Raw genomic sequence first — 19,097 nt, 5'->3', positions numbered from 1 at the left:
CAAGTCACACAGGGAAAGAAAGAAAGAAAAAAAAATCATACAAAACATTAAAAAATGCTTTTCCAGGAAGATCTAAAACTTTCCAGAATTTGAATGCTTTGTTTCCCCCCTAGCAGCTAAGCGCAATCAGGCATGTGACTGACTACACACATTTTTTCAGAGTTAAAGAACACATTCAGCCATGTTCTGCGACAGGTAAGAACCACCCTCCGTTTATCAGCTCAGGAAACAGCCAGAAGCAAACACACAAAATCCTAACAAGTTACCTTCAAATATTCTCGTTCTCTTTTTGTCCTTTGGGCTTGAAAATAAAAAGCAATCCGGCAAGTTTTATGCTGTTAAAATGGCTCCTGTAGATTGGGGAAGTGGTGTCTGTGCTTCAGCCTATGAGTCATACATGAAACTAAGTGTTTCTAAGGGAGGCACGCCCATGTTGCTGTGGACCCAATTATCCTGCTGGGTCAAACATGCAAATCTACAGGTAAAAAAAAAAGAGGAGAGGTATAGAAAAAGGAGGGGCATAGAGCCAAGGAGCAAGATCTACCTTGATTAAACCATTATTCAGCTCATGCTAATTACCATAATTTAAAATTAACAACAGAAAAATAGAAATCAGGATCTACAAGGAAACAAAATTAACACCGTATGTTGTTTTAAAAAAATTAAATCTCAACTTTAAAAATTATCTTAATATATCAAGTAAGTAAAACTATGAAAAGAAAAACAGTGTGGGAGGGAATGGAAGAGAGACAGCAAATTTTCTGGCTTTTAATTTAACAATGGACTGGTGAGTCTAACCAGGCTACTCATTAACCCTTACAATGAAAGGGGTATATTGCTGGAAAATGTAATCTAGAAAAGCTAGCAAACTACAGTATCAGATGAGATTTACAAGTTCACTAAATATAAAATCTACTTCCTAATTTTCTAATTCAAAGTTCAGTGGAAAAATAAGTATGAATTAATCTGATTTGTAAAATTTAAACAAATCCAGAGTTAGTAAGGAACCAAAGTATAATACAGCAAAATGATTTTAAACTGCAAGCTTGATAAAGCTCTATTTTAAACAAATTACCAATGCAATCATGGTTCATGATTCTACTACTTAGAAGTGACAGCCACAGTTTTAACTTTCAAACAAAATTATCCACAAATAAAAGCCTACCATGGGCCAGGCACCCTGCTGCACCATACATGGTGATCCTAAGGCTGCCAACGAAAGACATGGACAGTGAAGTTTTGCTCTCCAAGTCCTCATACACCCGACAAGGTGCCCAAGCAGCTGAAATGTTAGTACAACTACTTAAGCCCTGTCCCCTGGGTGAATATTAATTAATTTATTCTAAGTAAGGGCTTAAATTGGTCAAAATGGCTTGAAAGCATTAAGCGCTTTCAAAAGTGCTTTACATGATAAAATGCTACTCACTAGCTAGCCTTCATCTTAATATTTTACAAAAAGTAAATAGGATTTGGCAAGGTTTTCTCCCTTTAATTAATTACTTGGAAGTAATTACTCTGCCTTACTAGAGGCACAGCTGAGAGGACAAGCTGTCACTGACTCAGACGGGGAACTTTACAAACGGCTACAAAACGTAATGATTGTGAACCGACTTTCTGCCCATTAAGTGCCTATTTATTCCATTCTGCTGAACACTGTTTGATTTACCTTTTCACTAAGATAATCCCCATGGTTTAACAAATTATTAATAAAAAATTATGCTAAAAAGAAAAACACATCACTTTTTCTACTGTCAAACGTCATATTCAGTTAGCTTACTTTAGAGCTCATTTATTTAGAATGACTGCTTGGATCCCAAACAAGAAGGTCCTCTGAGCAGTCATAGGAGATGTTCACTGGAAAATTCCCAAGTCGTTTCCCAGTGCTGACATTTATTTTAGACCATATTCATGTAAGCCCAATAATTTAATTATCTTTTAGCTAATTAGAAATAGAAGTTATAAGAGTGAATGAAAGAGGGAATAGTGAAAGGATGATGTCAGAATGAACAAATGAGTAGATAAGAGAAGACTAAAAAAAAAAAAAAAAACAACCTGTAAAACTCCAAATAAATATAACTTTAAAAGTCCTGGGACCTGGAGCCATCTTATAAGGTCAAAAAGTTCTACATGCTCCCTACATATATTGTCAAACAGTAAATGCCTTGAAGTCAGCATTACTATGATAAAGGTCTTTGAAATACAAAGTGAATAAGTATGTCAAATCTTTTAGGAAGTATGGATACATAAAAGGAGAAGCTTCTGCTATTGAGAAAATCCATAAATAAAGTACCTCAATTACCTGATAATGGCAGATATTTGGAAAATAACTTAAGAGAAGTACTTTTGACCACCAGTATGTAGAAGTGAAGTAAGAGACATAAATTGAAAATAGTCACCCTCTTTCAACAGCAACAAATATCTTAGCTGTTCCTAGGGAGATGATTCCAGAGTTGCTATTACAAGAAAGTTCCCCTTTGCTCAGGGGTGTCCCTATAAGCATTGTTTTACTACCCACAGAAATTGGATCCTAGTTATAGTCACAGCCCCAAGAAATCAATTTCCATTAAAAAAAAAAAAAAAAAAAAGGTTGGCAAGCAGTTCAGCAGAGGTTCTAGAGCCAATCTGCTTGGGTGTAAATCCCAGCTCTACAACCTGTTAGCTGTGTGTTCCTGGGCTATATTTAACAATCCTGCAGCCTAACTTTTTTATCTGTGATTTAGGCTAATAGTACCCACCCTCCTCAAAAGAGTATTATGAGCATTAAAACCAGTGTATGTACTACTATGCTTAATAAAGAACTTTCATAACTCAAAAATAAGAAAACAAACTAGTTTTTAAAAGTCAAACGATCTGAATAGACACTTCACCAAAAAGAGATACAGATGGCAAATACGCACAGAAAAAAATCTCAACATCCTTACTCAACAGAAAAATGCAAATTAAAGTCACAATACCACTAGGATAACAAAAACAAACAAACCTGACAATACCACGTGTTGGAGAGGATATAGAGCAACTATAAATCTCATACACTGCTGGTGAGAATGCAAACTGGTACAGCCTATTTGGAAAACATTTTTTTTTTTTTTTGTAAAACTAAACATATACTTAGACGATCTGACAGTCTGAATCCTAGATATATGCCCAAGAGAAATGAAAATATAGGTCTACAAAAAAAGTTCTACCCAAGTATTTATGGCAGTTTTAGTCAGAATCACCAAATACAGGATACCCCAATGTCCATAAACTGGAGAATGGTTAAACACATTGTGGTATATCCATACAACGGAATGCTATTAACAATACAAAGGTATGAACTTCTGAAATATAGCTACCACTCCGCATTAGGGAGTGAAAGGAGTCAGACTCAAAATCTGTACTGGAACACTCTGGGAAAAGGCAAAATAAAAAGAATTCCTATCAGTGGTTCCCAGGGCTTAGGGATGAGGGGAGGAAACTGAATACAAAGCGGAACAAGGAAACTGTTTGGGGTGATGGACGTCCCTGTTTGGGGTGATGGGCATATTCTGAATAGTGATTGTGCTATTGGTTCTATAACCTATATATGTTGTCAAAAAACCTACAACTATACATCAAAATAGGACAAACTGTACTGTATATAAACACTTATCTCAATAAAGACCTGACTTTAAAAAGAAATCTAGTTCATGTGTAATACAGTTACTAATATTATACTGGGCACTAAGTTAGCACTTTATATATATTAACTATTATTATGCTTCACAGTAGAAGCACAGAAACAGTAACAGATGGTTCAGGATGAGAAAGTTAAGTCAATCTCTAAACTGTTACATAAATAAAATGTGGCATCTTCAGCTTGTTGATGTATATAATGTACCTATACATATTGTAAATACATTTATTTGTAAAATCAGGAATATACCAAGTCAGGATATACCTTAATATGAAGTACTCATGGCTGCCTGGAGGAATTTTCAGCATTTATATTTGAGCTGACCTAATCCTTTAGGTCAACTGAGTGAAATGAATGCCAACTAAAGCTAAAACACTGTTTATTTCTTTCTTTAAAACAGAACTTATGAAAAGAATTTACTGAGTAAGCGAGGACTCTCTTCTTCCCTTTTATTGTGACTGCTTCTCTTTTAACTCAAATTTGAAAACTTCTAGTGCCTAAGAACATAGAACAGTCTAATGCTTGTATCTAGGAAAGCTGGGCTTAAAAAAAAAAGCATTGCTTTGAATCTGTCCCATCATTCAGGAGCCAACATGCTATTATTACAGGAGATGGAAGAAGCAAAGATCAAACCATTAAAATGATAAATGACCAAAATCACTATTATCTACTACTTAAACATAAAAATACAATTTAAAAGACTGAGATTCAGTGTTATAAATATTTTAGTTGCAAACAATTTTATTGATGTTAACACCTCTCAAAGTATCATCCCAGGTTCTGAAAAACATGCATTTCCAAGTGCGAGCTTAATTGTCAGACAATAGTGAATTCTCTATTACCTATCACTAGAATTTGGTTAAACCAAGGCCTTCCCTCCTTCCTTCCTTCCTTTCTGCACAGATTACTAGGACCTATCTATAAGTAATATTTCCTGGACAAGTGTCGATGTGTTTTAAGAGGCATACCAAAGTTAAAAGGGGCCAGGGCTTTGGATAGTTTTGCTTACTAATGTATTCTTTTCATTTAGACAGGGCCCAGAACACAGCAGAAACTGAGAGACACAAACAATTAACTTTTCTAAAACAGTTTATTGAAGGAAAATTATAGCATATCAGGATTTTACCACACTCTGAAATATTATTTAAAGATGTGATCTGGCCTGTGATTTGATATTGCAGAATTCATGTACCTACCTGTGTTACAAGGTTCAATTGTAGGTATGATTTTGGGTGTTAGACTTTCCTTGATTGTCAAAAATAACCAAGAATTGATTGTACAATTATATTCTTTATGATGCTCCCAGGTAATATGTTGACTGCAATCTCAAATCTCATATAGACATGATATTATATCTACAGTTAAATTTTAAATCAGTATTAAAGACAATGTATCTTTTACTTCAGTGGATTGTGAGAGATGTAGCTACCTCTGAATTACCTAAAGGAGCTTTCATGCCTACTCCAGGAACAGATTCAATAATATGGGTAGCACCCAGGCATAGGAGAACCACTGCTCTGCTGCTCTGTAGCCTAGAATCTAATGGAGTTGGTGGGGTGTCTGGGTGGCTCAGTCGGTTAAGCAGGTGCCTTTGGCTCAGGTCATGATTTTGGGATCCTGGGATGGAGCTCCACATCAGGCTCCCTGTTCAGTGGGAAGTCTGCTTCTCCGTCTCCCTTGTTCCACAGCTCATTCCCTGTCTTTTTCAAATAAATAAATAAAATCTTAAAAAAAAAAAAAAGTAGTTAGTGGTGGTCTTCACACAGCAGCTGCTCAAGAGGACACTTGTTATCTTAATCTCTAAATATTGTGGAGAGGAAACCTTCTATTTTTTATATTGAGTTTAGAGTGAAACTTGAAGTCCTCCTTTGCTACTACATCACGCTGTAGAAAAATAGTATCATGACAACATCTTAACTGTCCCTTTCCCTACCTCTGTCTACCTACTTCCAATTCACCTTTCACTCTATCAGAGAAATCTCTCTTAGTAAAAGAACTACCTGAACTCATGTAATTATCACTTGTGTCTGAAAAAGAAACAAACTTTGTTTCCCTAGAAACAAAATAAAAATCTGGACTACCTACCATGGTTTTCAAACTTTCCTGTTAATCAGCCGAATTCTCATAAAAATTTTCAAGGAACTGCAATACAACATATGTTTAAGTCTTGGTTGTTTTAAGAAAGCCTAAACCTATGGATCCAATCCAAACTCATTCTAAAAATAGGGAAAGGAGATCTACAGAGAGAAGGGACTTCCCAATGTCAAGGTAATGACTGACCTGAGGTACTTCTAGGTATCCATTCATTTAACAAATATTTACTGAACACCTACTATGTGTCAGGCACTGTTCTAGTTCCTTGCTATACAGGAGATACACTGTTGATAAATGATCCCTACCGATGTGGTGCTTATATTCTAGCAAGGGAAAATGATAAACATGAACTAAATACAGTGCATGATAATTATAAATAAAAGATATAAATATACAGTATACTAATGATAAGGACAGAGAAGGAAAACACAAGACAGCAAAGACAAAACATATGACATTTTGGACAGACTAACTAGGGAGGATTTACTTTTGCCGTGTCACTTTTGAGTGAAGACCTCTAGTCATGGAGACCTATATTAAGGAAGAACATTTTAGACAGAGAAAGTTTGTACAGAGACTCTAACAGGGAGTTTGCCTGAAATGTTCAAGGAAAGCAAGGAGGGCAATGTGGATCAAGTAGGGAAAGGAGAAGAGTAAGGAAGAAGAATACTAGAAGCTACCAGGGAGCCTCACTGTTTAGAGTTTTCATCATATGAGTCACAAGCTTTGACTGCTGTGTCGAAAAAAGACTGCAATGGGGCAAGGACGGAAGGAGGAGAAGTTAATGCAATAACCCAAAGAAGACGATAATGACTCAGACAAAGGCGGCAGCATAGAAGGAAGATGTGATCAAATTATGGATGTGTTTTTGAGGACTATCCAACAAGATTTCTGAATGAACAGAAAGTAGTTGGTAGAGGAAGAAAGGCTTCAAAACTCCATTTTTTGGTAAGTGCAAGACTATGGTTGCCCAAACTGAGACTGTAAAGATGATGATAGTCTGGGGTGTGGAAATATCAGGAGTTCAGATTTTGTTTTGTTTCCTTTAAGGTTTATTTATTTAGGGGTGCCTGAGTGGCTCAGTCGGTGAAGCATCTGCCTTTGGCTCAGGTCTTGATCCTGGAGTTCTGGGATCGAGCCCCATGTCAGGCTGAGCAGAGAGCCTGTTTTTCCCTTTGCCTCTGCCACTACTGCTTGTGCTCTGTGTCCAATAAGTAAAATATTAAAAAAAAAAAAAAGATCTATTTATTTGAGAGAAAGAATGTGTGTGTGTGTGTGTGTGTGTGTGTGTATGCTAGCAGGAAGAAACGGAGGGAGAGGAACAGAGGGAGAATCTCAAGTGAGCTCCACTGAGCAGGGAACCCAACTCTGAGATCCATCCCACAAGCCTGAGATCATGACCTCAGCAGAAATCAAGAGTGAGACACTGAACCAACTAAGCCACAAAAGAGCCCTAGGAACTCAGTTAATTTGAGATGTTCATTAGCATTCTGAGTGGAGATGTCAAATTGGATATATTGTCCTGGAGTTGCAGATACAGTCCTAAAACCCAGGGCAGGGGTATGGGCTGGATATATAAATTAGAGTCATTAACATATATATAATATTAATGTGTATATGATATTAAAGCTACAGGTAGAAAACTAACAATGACAGACCCCTGGGACCATTCAATATTTAGAGGTGGGGGGAGATGAGGTAAAGCTAGCAGAGAAGGCTGAGAATGAGTACTCAAAAATGTCACAGGAAAACAAGACAAATATGGTATTACCCTGGAATTTGAGTAAAAGTGTTTCCAAAAGAAGGGATTGAGCAATTGTGCCAAATGCTGAGGGCAGATCAAATAAAATGAGGTCTGAGGGAAAACAAAAAAACAAAAAAGCAACGGCAGATGAATTTAGCAACATGAACATCACTGTGAGTTTTGAAAGAAGAGTTTTCATGTTTATGGTAAAGTTAAAAAAGACAAAAACATCTGAAAGGTGAGAAACTAAACAAAGTAACTGTACTGAAGGAGTCAAGAAAAGATATAGGGGGGAGGGACTTGTTTAAGAAAAGCAGTGCCTTTTCTACTGCCAAGAACATTCCACCTTATATTGCAGTTAATTTTCTACAAGTCCATCTCCACACTGATAAACTGGCGACCCGTTTGAGGGCAGGAGCTACACCATGCACCTGGTTTGACCAATGGTGACTGTGGACATACTACTTCACACATCTGCTGAGGACTCCATTTCCTTTTTTATCAAATACTGGAAGAACCTAAAAATCTTATCATGTTGAAGATTCATTTCAGTTCTGATGTTTTATGATTTTGTAGCCTCCCCAAGTTCTCTGAATAGTGTTTGAGGAACAGAGAACAAAAATCACACTAAGGCTATATTTAAGAAAGAAGTCTCCTCATCAAAATTTTAGCTTATTGAAAGTAACACATAAAATCACCAGATATGCAGAATAACTGGAAATTGTAGAAGTTTCCCCAAAATCCAATTATACTAATTTCAGTTCACTAATAAACTATTTTTAAAAACACAAGAAACCCTATACTAATATTCTGGTAACTTTTTTAGCCTATGACAGGAGGACATTTAAGTAAATAGGGTTTTAGCACAAGTTCAAAAACTCATCTCAAATACCCTAAACCACCAAGCTCTTAAAAAAAAAAAAGAAAAGAAAGAAAAAAGAAAGAAAGAAAAAACTTTGGTCATTAGTAAAATTTAAGACTATGATAGAAGGCAAACCTCATATTTTATTTTATTTTATTTTTTTTTTCAAACCTCATATTTTAAACCAGCCTGATTTAGACTATTTAGACTATGTCTATTTTATACAATATTTATTATTTATCTAAAATACAAATTAAAGATACTGTTTATAAGGAGATTAAGAAAAAACTTAATATTATGGCTTTAATTCTCATAAACAGTTGCACTCAATGTTAATTCATAATTGCTTGTGGACTGATGATTTACTTGGCTTGACTTGTGCTTTAGAACTGAGTCACAGAATGCTTAGCCCTAAAGAGTAACCCAGCAACATGAAAGAAAAATTGCATTCTATTATTTTTGCTCTTTAATAAAAAGAACTAAATATAAATGAAAAAAGAAGGAACTTTAGGATATGTTAAAGAAACAAGAACTTCAATTCTTCTTAAATTGCTGGTCAAAACAGAGTAATGAAAAAACTGACCTTAGGAACTCCCCATGTACTCCAAAAGCATGGGCTTTAGAGTTAGGTGACCCAGGTTTGGGTCTCAGCTCCACTATTAACTAGTTGTGTGACCCAGGGCTACTAAACTCTTATGCCTAAGTTTTCATTTCTATAAAGGGAGAAATGATAATCCCCGTTTCACAAAAAATTCACTTAAACTGCTTATTTTTTAGAGGGAGAAGCAGGCTCCACGCAGGGAGCCCGATGTGGGACTCGATCCTGGGACTCCAGGATCACACCCTGGGCCAAAGGCGGCGCTAAACCACTGAGCCACCCAGGCTGTCCCTAAACTGATTATTATAGTGCTAGGAGGAACACATATTTCCTCAAATACATATCAAAAAGAGGGGGAGGGAAAGAGATAAACATTCTAGTAGTACCTTCAGACTCAGCAATTAAATGGAATGAATTATCGATAAATACAACTTAGATGACTCTCAAAAGCATTATGATGAGTCAAAGAAGCCAGTGTCAAAGATTATATATATTCTATGATTCCAATTATATGACATTCTCCAAGACACCAACCTATAACAATGGAGAACTGATCAGGGGTTACAGGGGTACGGATTAGGGGGCCAGGGTGTGATCTATAACTAAAGAACATGAGGGAGTTTGGAGGGGTGATGTAATTATTCTGTATCTTGATTATGGTGGTGGCTACACAAATTTATATATTTGTTAGAATCCATAGAACTATGTGCTGCAAAAAAGGCAAGTTTATTTTATAATTTTAAAAATGAAAATGAGAAAAAAAAAAAATGAAAATGAGGGGTACCTGGGTAGCTCAGTTGGTTAAGTATCTGACTCTTGGTTTTGGCTTAGGTCATGATCTCAAGTTTCTGGGATTGAATTCCATGTCAGATTCCCTGCTCAGTCTCCTCACAAGCACCCCCCCCCCCCATTCTCTCTCCCTCTCTCTCAAATAAATAATTCTTAAAATTTTTTTAAATAAAAATGAAAATGAAACAATTTTTTTAAACCCCCAAGCTCAAAAAGTCATTACTTCAGTCCACAATCATGAGAAAATATAAGACAAAATCAAATTGGGGGACATTCTACAAAATACCTGACCAGTACTCTGAAAGTGTCAAAGTCAAAAAAGACATGAAACCATCAGAGATTTAAGATTCTCTTTTCCTCTACTCCTTCTCCCTGTCCACTTGCATGCACACTCTCTCATAAATAAGTAAATAAAATCTTTAAGATAAAAATAAGGTTTGCAATAATTTCACAAAGCAAAAAATATGTTGTTTCTTTTCTCTTCCAAAACCTAACAAATGCCATCCTGCATATTTTGATTACTTTAGGGCTTGAGCTCACAACCCTGAGATCAAGACCTGACCTGAAGGTGAGATCAAGAGTTGGATGCTTAATCAACTGAGCCACCTAGGTGCCCCCTAATACAAGATACTTTTTCATCTTGACTTTGGTCTACCCTTTAGTAGCCTCTCTTGTGGCCTTTCCACCTCCCAACATACACCCCACAATCCAGCTTTGCTAAACTTATTTAGAGCATATCATGCTTTCTAACTCCACATTTGCTGGCCTTCCCTACCCAGTGAATCTCCTGCAAAGTCCCTCTCTCCATCATTACAAGGAAGAACTGGTCACTTTCTCCTTTGTACCTCCCTCTGTATTTTGTAAAGTAAGAGATGCATGAATCACATTGTTTATGCATTCTCATTACACTTATGCTTTGTCAAAATGTGCAAAGCACCCTGGTAGGTTTTGGGGACCTAAAGGTGAATTGATTTCCTCCATAACTCCTCCTGCCTATTCTGCCAAAATATCTGGTGAAGAACACAGTGTTGTTGCTATTTTTCAATCATTTGTTTACATGTCTCACTGGTCATTTATCTTAGCCTGATAGCATTCCTGACCCATAATAGTTCTGTAATAAATATTTGCTGAAAGAAAACATTTGGAAGTTCAACTAAATATTGGCTCAATGATAAATCTGTTTTTTTCTCTTCCACACAAGCCAAACCATTCTCAGGGCATTTCTGTATATGTCTAAATTACACAAAAAGCACGGTCCCTTCTTCACTTTCCTGAATAGTCCAGTACCTATTAGGTCGGTTGGTTAAGGCTCAGTCTGGCAGCCCTGTCTAGGGATTAAGGCCGGAGCAAGAAGCTTTACATTTAAGAGAGAACAGTTTCTGGGTTAGTCTTCCAGCTTACACCTGAACATCTCATTATGTTAATAGACAATGACCAAGATTAAAGGGAAAGAGACAGACTTGGAGACAAAAGGAGTGAACAAAAAAGAAAAACTCTCAAAAGGGAAGGACTGATTATCCGAATGTGGCCCCTTCCCTCCACTTTTGGTCTTCTGCCCCTTTTGGGCTTTTACTTATATAGCCTTCTGTCAATAAACTGCCCTAATTAGAAACAAACTGGTAAGTGTTTCAGTAAAAAGGAATATTCAAATAAGGTATTTAACCTACAGGCTTTCATGTTTCATAATAAGGTACAGATGGAACAATTAAGGACTTCTTTAAACTCATACTTTACAATCATCACAAAGGATACATTTTAGCTATAGCTAATACTCTTCTGCTCTTCTGCCCTACTTGAAACCTTATCAAGGGTACAAATGAAACTTTAAAACTTGAAAGTATTTTAAATTTACAGTCATTTAAGGAAACACTTCTTAGACAAATGCTCCTAATATTTTAATGTTCTCCAGATTTTTTCTTTTTTTTTCTTTTTTTTCTTTAGGTATGTTTCACACCAAGCTTGGACAATACGAAGCCTGAACTCACAACCCTGAGACCAAGAACTGAGCCGAGACCAAGAGTCAGACACTTAATCACTCAAGTGTCTCACCTCAGTACCCCAATGTTCCCGAATTCCTATCTCCAGATGTTGCTCCTGAACTTCAGACTCTTCTATCCAACTTGACACCTCCATTCAAACGTCTAATAGTCTTCTCAAACTTAATATATCCAAACCTGAATTCCTGATCTTCTCTCCAAAACCTACTCTACCCAGTTTTCTCCAGTTGTCTTGGTGGACAGTGAATACTTCTAGCTGCACACACCAAAAACCTTGGCTATTGCCTCTTCTTTGTGTCCTATAGTCATTTCCAATCTGTCAAAAAATCCTGTTGGCTCAATCTTCAAAACACACATAGAACTCTAGAATCACTCCACTTCATTGTTACTATCATGCTGCAAGCCTCTGTCAGGTCTTATCTGCATCACTGAAGTTGTCCAAGGAGCCTTCCTACTTGTGTTCTTCTTTCTCTAAAATCTAGTCTCAAAACAGCAGCCAGAAATACTCTTACTTAAAAACACAAGTCAGATTATATCACTCTCCTGTTTTAAAATCTTCCTGTAGCTCTTCTTTCCACACAAAAAAATAAGTCTTCATAATAGCTTACAAGGACAAGATCCTACCCTAGCCCCAACCTCTATGATTTTATTTCTTACTACTTCCTGCTTGCTCCCTCTTTTCTAGTCCCACTGACCTCTCCTTGCTATCCTAGGAATATATCAAGCATTCTTCCCCTCTAGGTCTGTGCACAGCCTGTTCTCACTGCCAGGGAGGCTTTTTTGTTAAGATATCCAGGTAGCTAGCTCCTTTACTTCCTGTGGTAAACCACTGTAGTAATAGCTAGCTACTAAGTTGTCCAGACTTCTCAGTTTGAAATATGACTCTGCCTCTCCTCCCATCAAGAGGCAGAGTCTACTTCTCCATCCCTTAAATATGGGATTGGCCAAGTGATCTGCTTTAGCCAATGGAATAACAACAAAACACAAGCACAGTCCTAAAAAGTATAAAGACACAGGGGCTTATCCTCTCATGCTGCTGGGAATGCCTTCTGACACCAATAACATGAGAGCTACATAGAGAGGCCCCCAGCCATGCGAATGAATCCACCCAAGATTATGTATCTTGCTCCAGCTGAGTCGCCTCTGATCTGAACAATCACTCAATCATATAAAATAATAATATAAGGGATATATAGTTGCTCAAAAATCATGACTTGCTCATTTAAAGCCAGGATTAAAAACCATTCTCACTATAGAATCCTATGCCATTTTCGGTAACATCCCAAACTTTTAAAAACCTCAAATATTTTGAACTTTAGAAATAGTTTGAACCACCTTAATAGACATTTCCCAAATTTAAGGATACTAAAATAAACATGTATCATCTGCTTTACAGATTAAGAATTCAGCTGATTACAAGTTAGCGAATTAAATCCCCAAAACTTACCAACCTCTCTCTGCCTTGACTCTTGCTACTCTTTCCCCACTACCCTTTCTCCTCATTCTTCAAGACTCTGCTAAAGTTCAGCTGAAAGAAACAATATATATACAAAACCTTAAAAAAAAAAAAGTGAAAAAGGATGTCTTACAGAGCAATTAATTATCTCAAATATCTAAATGTAGGAATAGACAGATTAAATGGAATAGGATATTTTAAAAAAAGACATCTGATACTCTGGGGGCTCCTGGGTGGCTCAGTCAGTTTGGCATTTGACTCTTGATCTCAGCCCAGGTCTTGATCTCAGGGTCATGAGTTCTAAGTCCAGCATGGAGCCCAATTAAAAGAAAAAAAAAAAAAAAAGACATCTGATACTCTTAAAAACATCAGATACTGTATACAAACACAGATTATTAAAAATGGCATCAAGGACACCTTGATGGTTTAGTCAGTGGAGCATATGACTCTTGATCTTGGGGCTGTGATTTTGAGCCCCATGTTGGGTATAGAGATTATTTAAAAATAAAATCTTTATTAAAAAATGGCATCAACAAAAACATTAAACTCTATTTTGTTGCAGAAAAAGACATACTGAAGGGAAGACTGTTCATTAGACTGTATTTGCTAATGATCTCAAACTACCCCTAATCTTGAAAAAAAAAATCCCTGTATCACATTATTCCAATTAAATATTCAAATACAAAAAGAAAAAGGAAAGCACAAGAAAATATAAACGTCTGTATACTATTTGGTAAGAAATGTCTTCCTATGTCTGACACAAATAGCAGTAAAAAGATAAGGAAAGAATGACATCTGACTACACAGAAATTTAAAACCACTATGACCAAAGCCAAGGAAAAGGAAAAACATGAGGGAAATGTGACTAAAAGTTCTATAAAAACAAAACAAAACAAAAGGTAGTCTTGGGTTTGGCTTCAACAGCAAATACATACATTGAAACTCAGTAAGTACTTTACAAAAAATAAAGTTCACGCTCCACTTACAAAATCACAACTAAAACTGTTAGGTAACATTTTGCCTGTGCGTAAGACTCTGTGATGTGGAGCTGCCACAATTCAAGTATTTAGATGGAAATGTACTAATGCGTACAGTTTACTTTAGATAAAAGGATGTGTGATAAAGCAAGTATCATAAAATGTTAATGGTAAAATCTAGGTGGCAGATAGATACATGAGCAAAATTTCAACTTTGTTTTATGTTTAAAAACATATGTAGTAAAATGTGAGAGAGAGAAAAAAAACTACTATTATTGAATCTAACAGAGAAAAATTGGGCACTGGACATGAATATGCACTTCACAAAAGAAATGTGGCCAAATACAATAGAAAATGTTCAAAAATACTCCTTGAACCTTAGAGCAGGAAAACAATACTGTTTTCACCTATTAAAATAGCAAAGAATAAATTGAGTAAAAAGGGTGCAGAGGATATAAATGGTCTCATACACTTTCCATGAGAGTAAAAGTATATCATTCCAGCAGGCAATTTCACAATCAAAAAGCTTTAATGTATAGATCCTCTCATCCAGCAGTTTCATTCCTAACCATTCAAACAAAATTTAAAAATACACAAAGATGTAGATAGAGATAAAGCACTATTGTTCAAAATTATAAAAAACTAGGAACAAACTGTCATGTAAGTCAGATGTTATAGAGATTATATCATCATATTGAACATACCATATTATTCAGCTGTTAAAAGAGGATTATCTGTATAAAATGATGCAGATATGAAAAAGTCCCCAGAATACATGTGAGTGAAATATGCAAGTTACAAACAGTACATGTCACCATACAATCAATATTTATGTATGCATGGTTCACATTTCAATATCTGAAATAGTCAACTAAAAGTTAACACTATTTGTACTGTTAGGATTTTTTTGATCTTGGGGCACCTGGGTGGCTCAGTTAGTTAAGCAGCTGCCTTTGGCTCAGGTCATGATCCCAGGGTTCTGGGACTAAGACCAGGGTTGGGCTCTTTGCTCAGCAGGGAGCTTGCTTCTCCCTCACCCTCTGCCCCTCCCTCCTGCTCATGCTCTAATAAATAAATAAAATCTTTAAAAAAAAAGATTTTTATGATCTTTATTGTTTGTTATTTGGTATTTAAGTAGGTTCTATGTGCCTGGCACTGTTCTGTAGACTCAGGATACAGTTTACTAATAGATTCATGTGAACAAACTCAGGCACAGTCCCTGCCGACATATGAAGAAATCAACAAAGTGACATAAAGAGTGACCAAGAAAACCTACTTGAAATAGAGACAGCCTCCCTGAAAATGTGACAGCTGCTTTAAGACTTGAAATGACAAGGAGCCAGTCATGTGCAGCAGAGGCTGGGGAGGAATACTAATAGTAAAGGAAGTTATAGGAGCAAACAAAGGCAATCCAGTAGGAGTAAGCACGACACTTCTTAGAGTGCAAGGAGGGAAGAAACAGAAGTGCTTACACTGAACATGTATCACGTTTACAGTAAGGAAGAAGGATCAAGTTAGTTTCATCCTAAAAAAACTAAAAACTTTTAGCATTACCCAAATCATACTAGAAGACAACATTTTCAAAATCCTTCATTCCTAAGTGCTTGCTATCATTGAAGTCAGGCTAGAGTGATTAAAAAGCATTCAAAAAATTTCAAAGTAGAGCATTCTTGGGGCAAGAGTTCTCCAAGGCCAGTCCACAGAACAGATGCATGAGAATCTTCTGAAAACATGTGCACAGTGCAAACGTATATTCGAGTCCTACTCCCAAAGTTCAAATTTATTAAGTGGGACTCAGGATTCTCCAGAAGTTAGTGCAGTGACAAAGAGACCTCCATACCTCAACAGGCCTGACCTGTTGTATATGCAGTGTATATACCTGTGTACATGCATATACCTGTGTATATGCAGTCCCAGTATATACCTGTGTATATGTATATACCTGTGTATATGCAGTCCCAGAATACCATATCTAAGTTAAGTCCGTGGAAAGGTCATATTTGCATTCAGTAGACTATATATAGGAAATAAGCAAGGCACGTAATATGTTTTTCAACATTTTATAAACCTCAAAAAAGATATTCTTTAAATCAAACTTTTCCTTAAAAACTCCAATCATTTGGGGCACCTGGGTGGCTCAGTGGTTGTGCATCTGCCTTCGGCTCAGGTCATGACCCCAGGGTCCCCGAAAGGAGCCTGCTTCTCCCTCTGCCTATGTCTCTGCCTCTCTCTGTCTCTCATGAATAAATAAAATCTTTAAAAAGCAACAACAAAAACTTCAACCATTTGACAACCCTAAATCCATCTACCATTCTTTCTTACTCTCTTCACAGTCAAACTTCCTGAAAGATTTTTCTATATTCCATTTCTTCATTTCCCACTCATCCTTTGACTCATTCTAATCTAATCTAATCCTACCTCTATTAAACCACTAAATCTGTTAAGTCAATGACCGCACAGGGCTAAACCCAATTAATGCTTTGGAACTTGTTTCGTTAGACCTAATAAATGCTCTCTCCAGGTTTTCCCACAATTCTGGGCTACTTTTTCCTTGATCTTCTCTGCCCCACCTCCACTACCTCACCACAGAACACAAGAGGTTCTACAGATTCTACTGAAAGGCCTGGTCTCTCTCCAGACTCTTCTTGGGCAAATCCATTCATTTTTAGGGCTTCAATTGCCAAGTCAGAGAGTAAAGGTGAAAATCACCTCTGCTCAATTGCCCTTGACAATCCCTCTAAATTCACTGTTGAAGTACACTTTACTTCATCAACAAGTCACACTAGCAACCAATATACAACCTGAATAAATATGTAAGTGAACCATTTTTCCCTCTGGCATTCAAGCACCAGATTAAGTAGGTAATTCATATTTAAAAGCCACATCATATGAAAAGATACAGGATTTTTCTCTTCTGCACTCCATCTTCCTACTCCCTCCTTTAAAACCCATCAATGTTGGGGCACTTGGGTGGCTCAGTGGTCTGCCTTTGGCTCAGGCTGTGATTCCAGGGTCCTCTCCCTCGGGGAGCCTGCTTCTCCCTCTACCTTTGTCTCTGCGCTGTGTGTCTCTCATGAATAAGTAAATAAATGGTCTTAAAAAAAAAAAAAAAAACATCAGTCTGCCATCTCTGCTTAAGATAATATTCAAATACTTAGGGAGGCCTACATTGCCTTATAAGATCTGATACATGCCCTGGTCATCCCCCTGCACTTTCCACACACCACAGCCCTCAGGGCCTTCTTTCATCTCCCAATGGATATATACTTTCTTTATCTGCTTTGAGGCTTTTGCAAAATGTTACTCCCTGAAGCCTTCCCTCCTTTTCTGCTCCCCTCTTCCTCCCAGCCACTGCTTACTCATCCTTCAGGTCTCTACTTAAATGTCATCTTCTTGGAGAAATCTTTTCAGTGTAGCCTTTTCACCTACTACTCTGCTAGGGATCTCCCTAGTAGGCGTGTAACATGCAAGCACACTTTTTAACTTGTTCCATCAATATGTTTCCTAAACTGTAAGCTTCATGAGGATCTTGTCTGATTTCTCATAGTTCTATCCCTACCACCTAACACCTGAGTATCCACCAAATTAGTAACTTCAATCTTCAATTAGCAATAGAAGTTCTTATAATCTTACCATTTGCATTTCCAAATATAAATTCAAATTTGCTTTTAAAAAAACTACAGTAAAATATAAAGTTTACCATCTTAACCATTTTTAAGTGTATGGTTTAGTGGCAATAAGTATATTCATACTGTTATGCAATTTCCAGGACTCTTTTCATCTTGCAAAACTGAAACTCAATACCCACTAAACAAATCCCATTTCCCCCTCCCCCCAACCCCCAGCAGTCATCATCACTGATTTCTGTCTATGATTTTTGTCTACACTTGGTACCACAAGTGGAATCATGCAGTATTTGTCTTTTTGTGATTGTGATTAGTTTATTTCACTCAGCATGATGTCCTCCAAGTTTATCCATATTGTAGCAAATGGCAAAATATCCTTCCCTTTTAAGACTAAAAAGTATTCCACTACATGTATACACATTGTTTATCCATTAATCCACTCCAGAACACTTGGGTTATTTCCACCTCTTGGCTACTGTGAATAATTTTGCTGTGAACATGGATATACAGAGTCTCTGAGACTCTTATTTCTTTGGGGTATATAGCCAGAAATGGGATTGCAAGATCATATAGTAATTCTATTTCAAATTTTTTGAGGAACCACCCTAATGCTTTCCATAGTGGCTGCGATGTTTTTACATTCCCATGAATAGTACACAAGGGTTCCAATTTCTCCACATTCTCTCCAACACTTGTTATTTCCTGTCTTGTTTTATAGCAGCCATTCTAATGAGTGTGAGGTTCTGCTTTTATATAAACTTTATGTGCTTTCTTTCTCCTACAAAGCTGTGATAAAAAAAAAGCTCCCTTAAAACACATACCATAAACTAACCCAAGAACATTCTAGAAGGTATTAAAAATGGAAAAGAGGGATCCCTGGGAGGCGCAGCGGTTTAGCGCCTGCCTTTGGCCCAGGGCGCGATCCTGGAGATCCGGGATCGAATCCCAGGTCAGGCTCCCGGTGCATGGAGCCTGCTTCTTCCTCTGCCTGTGTCTCTGCCTCTCTCTCTCTCTCTGTGTGACTATCATAAATAAATAAAAATTTTTAAAAAATGGAAAAGAGACAGTCTTTGAAAGCAGGATTTTAGGGAATAATAAAATTGTGGTTCATGTGCAGTGGCAAAAAAAAAAAAAAAAAAGACAAGGGAAAACAAATAAATAGCATTCCTACTCACATCTAAATTCCCTGATGCCAACTACCTGGTTGGAATTCCTTAAGCCTATGTTCTGCCTTCCATCACAATACTTCCCCTCACTCTTACCCCTACCTGTGTACCTTCCCAGAGTATTAGAACTCTG

The 19,097-nt window shown here is 36.9% G+C and overlaps 1 protein-coding gene across 4 annotated transcripts in view; it reads right to left on the bottom strand.

The window, feature by feature from the left end:
• The window catches only part of ELF1 (E74 like ETS transcription factor 1), a 106,295-nt gene that overhangs the window by 78,668 nt on the left and 8,530 nt on the right, over positions 1-19,097 (bottom strand). For 3 of the 4 annotated variants that reach the window (XM_038569667.1, XM_038569670.1, XM_038569671.1), the window contains exon 1: positions 267-396. The exons of the other annotated variant lie outside the window; for it this stretch is intronic. The gene's annotated coding sequence lies outside the window, so the exon portion shown is untranslated. Of the gene's footprint in view, positions 1-266; positions 397-19,097 lie in introns of those variants that run through there. 4 annotated transcript variants of the gene reach the window in all.

The sequence above is a fragment of the Canis lupus genome, chromosome 22 (genome assembly GCF_011100685.1).
Source record: "Canis lupus familiaris isolate Mischka breed German Shepherd chromosome 22, alternate assembly UU_Cfam_GSD_1.0, whole genome shotgun sequence".
Classification (NCBI taxonomy): domain Eukaryota; kingdom Metazoa; phylum Chordata; class Mammalia; order Carnivora; family Canidae; genus Canis; species Canis lupus.
This window is presented reverse-complemented; position numbering and strand designations above follow the sequence as displayed.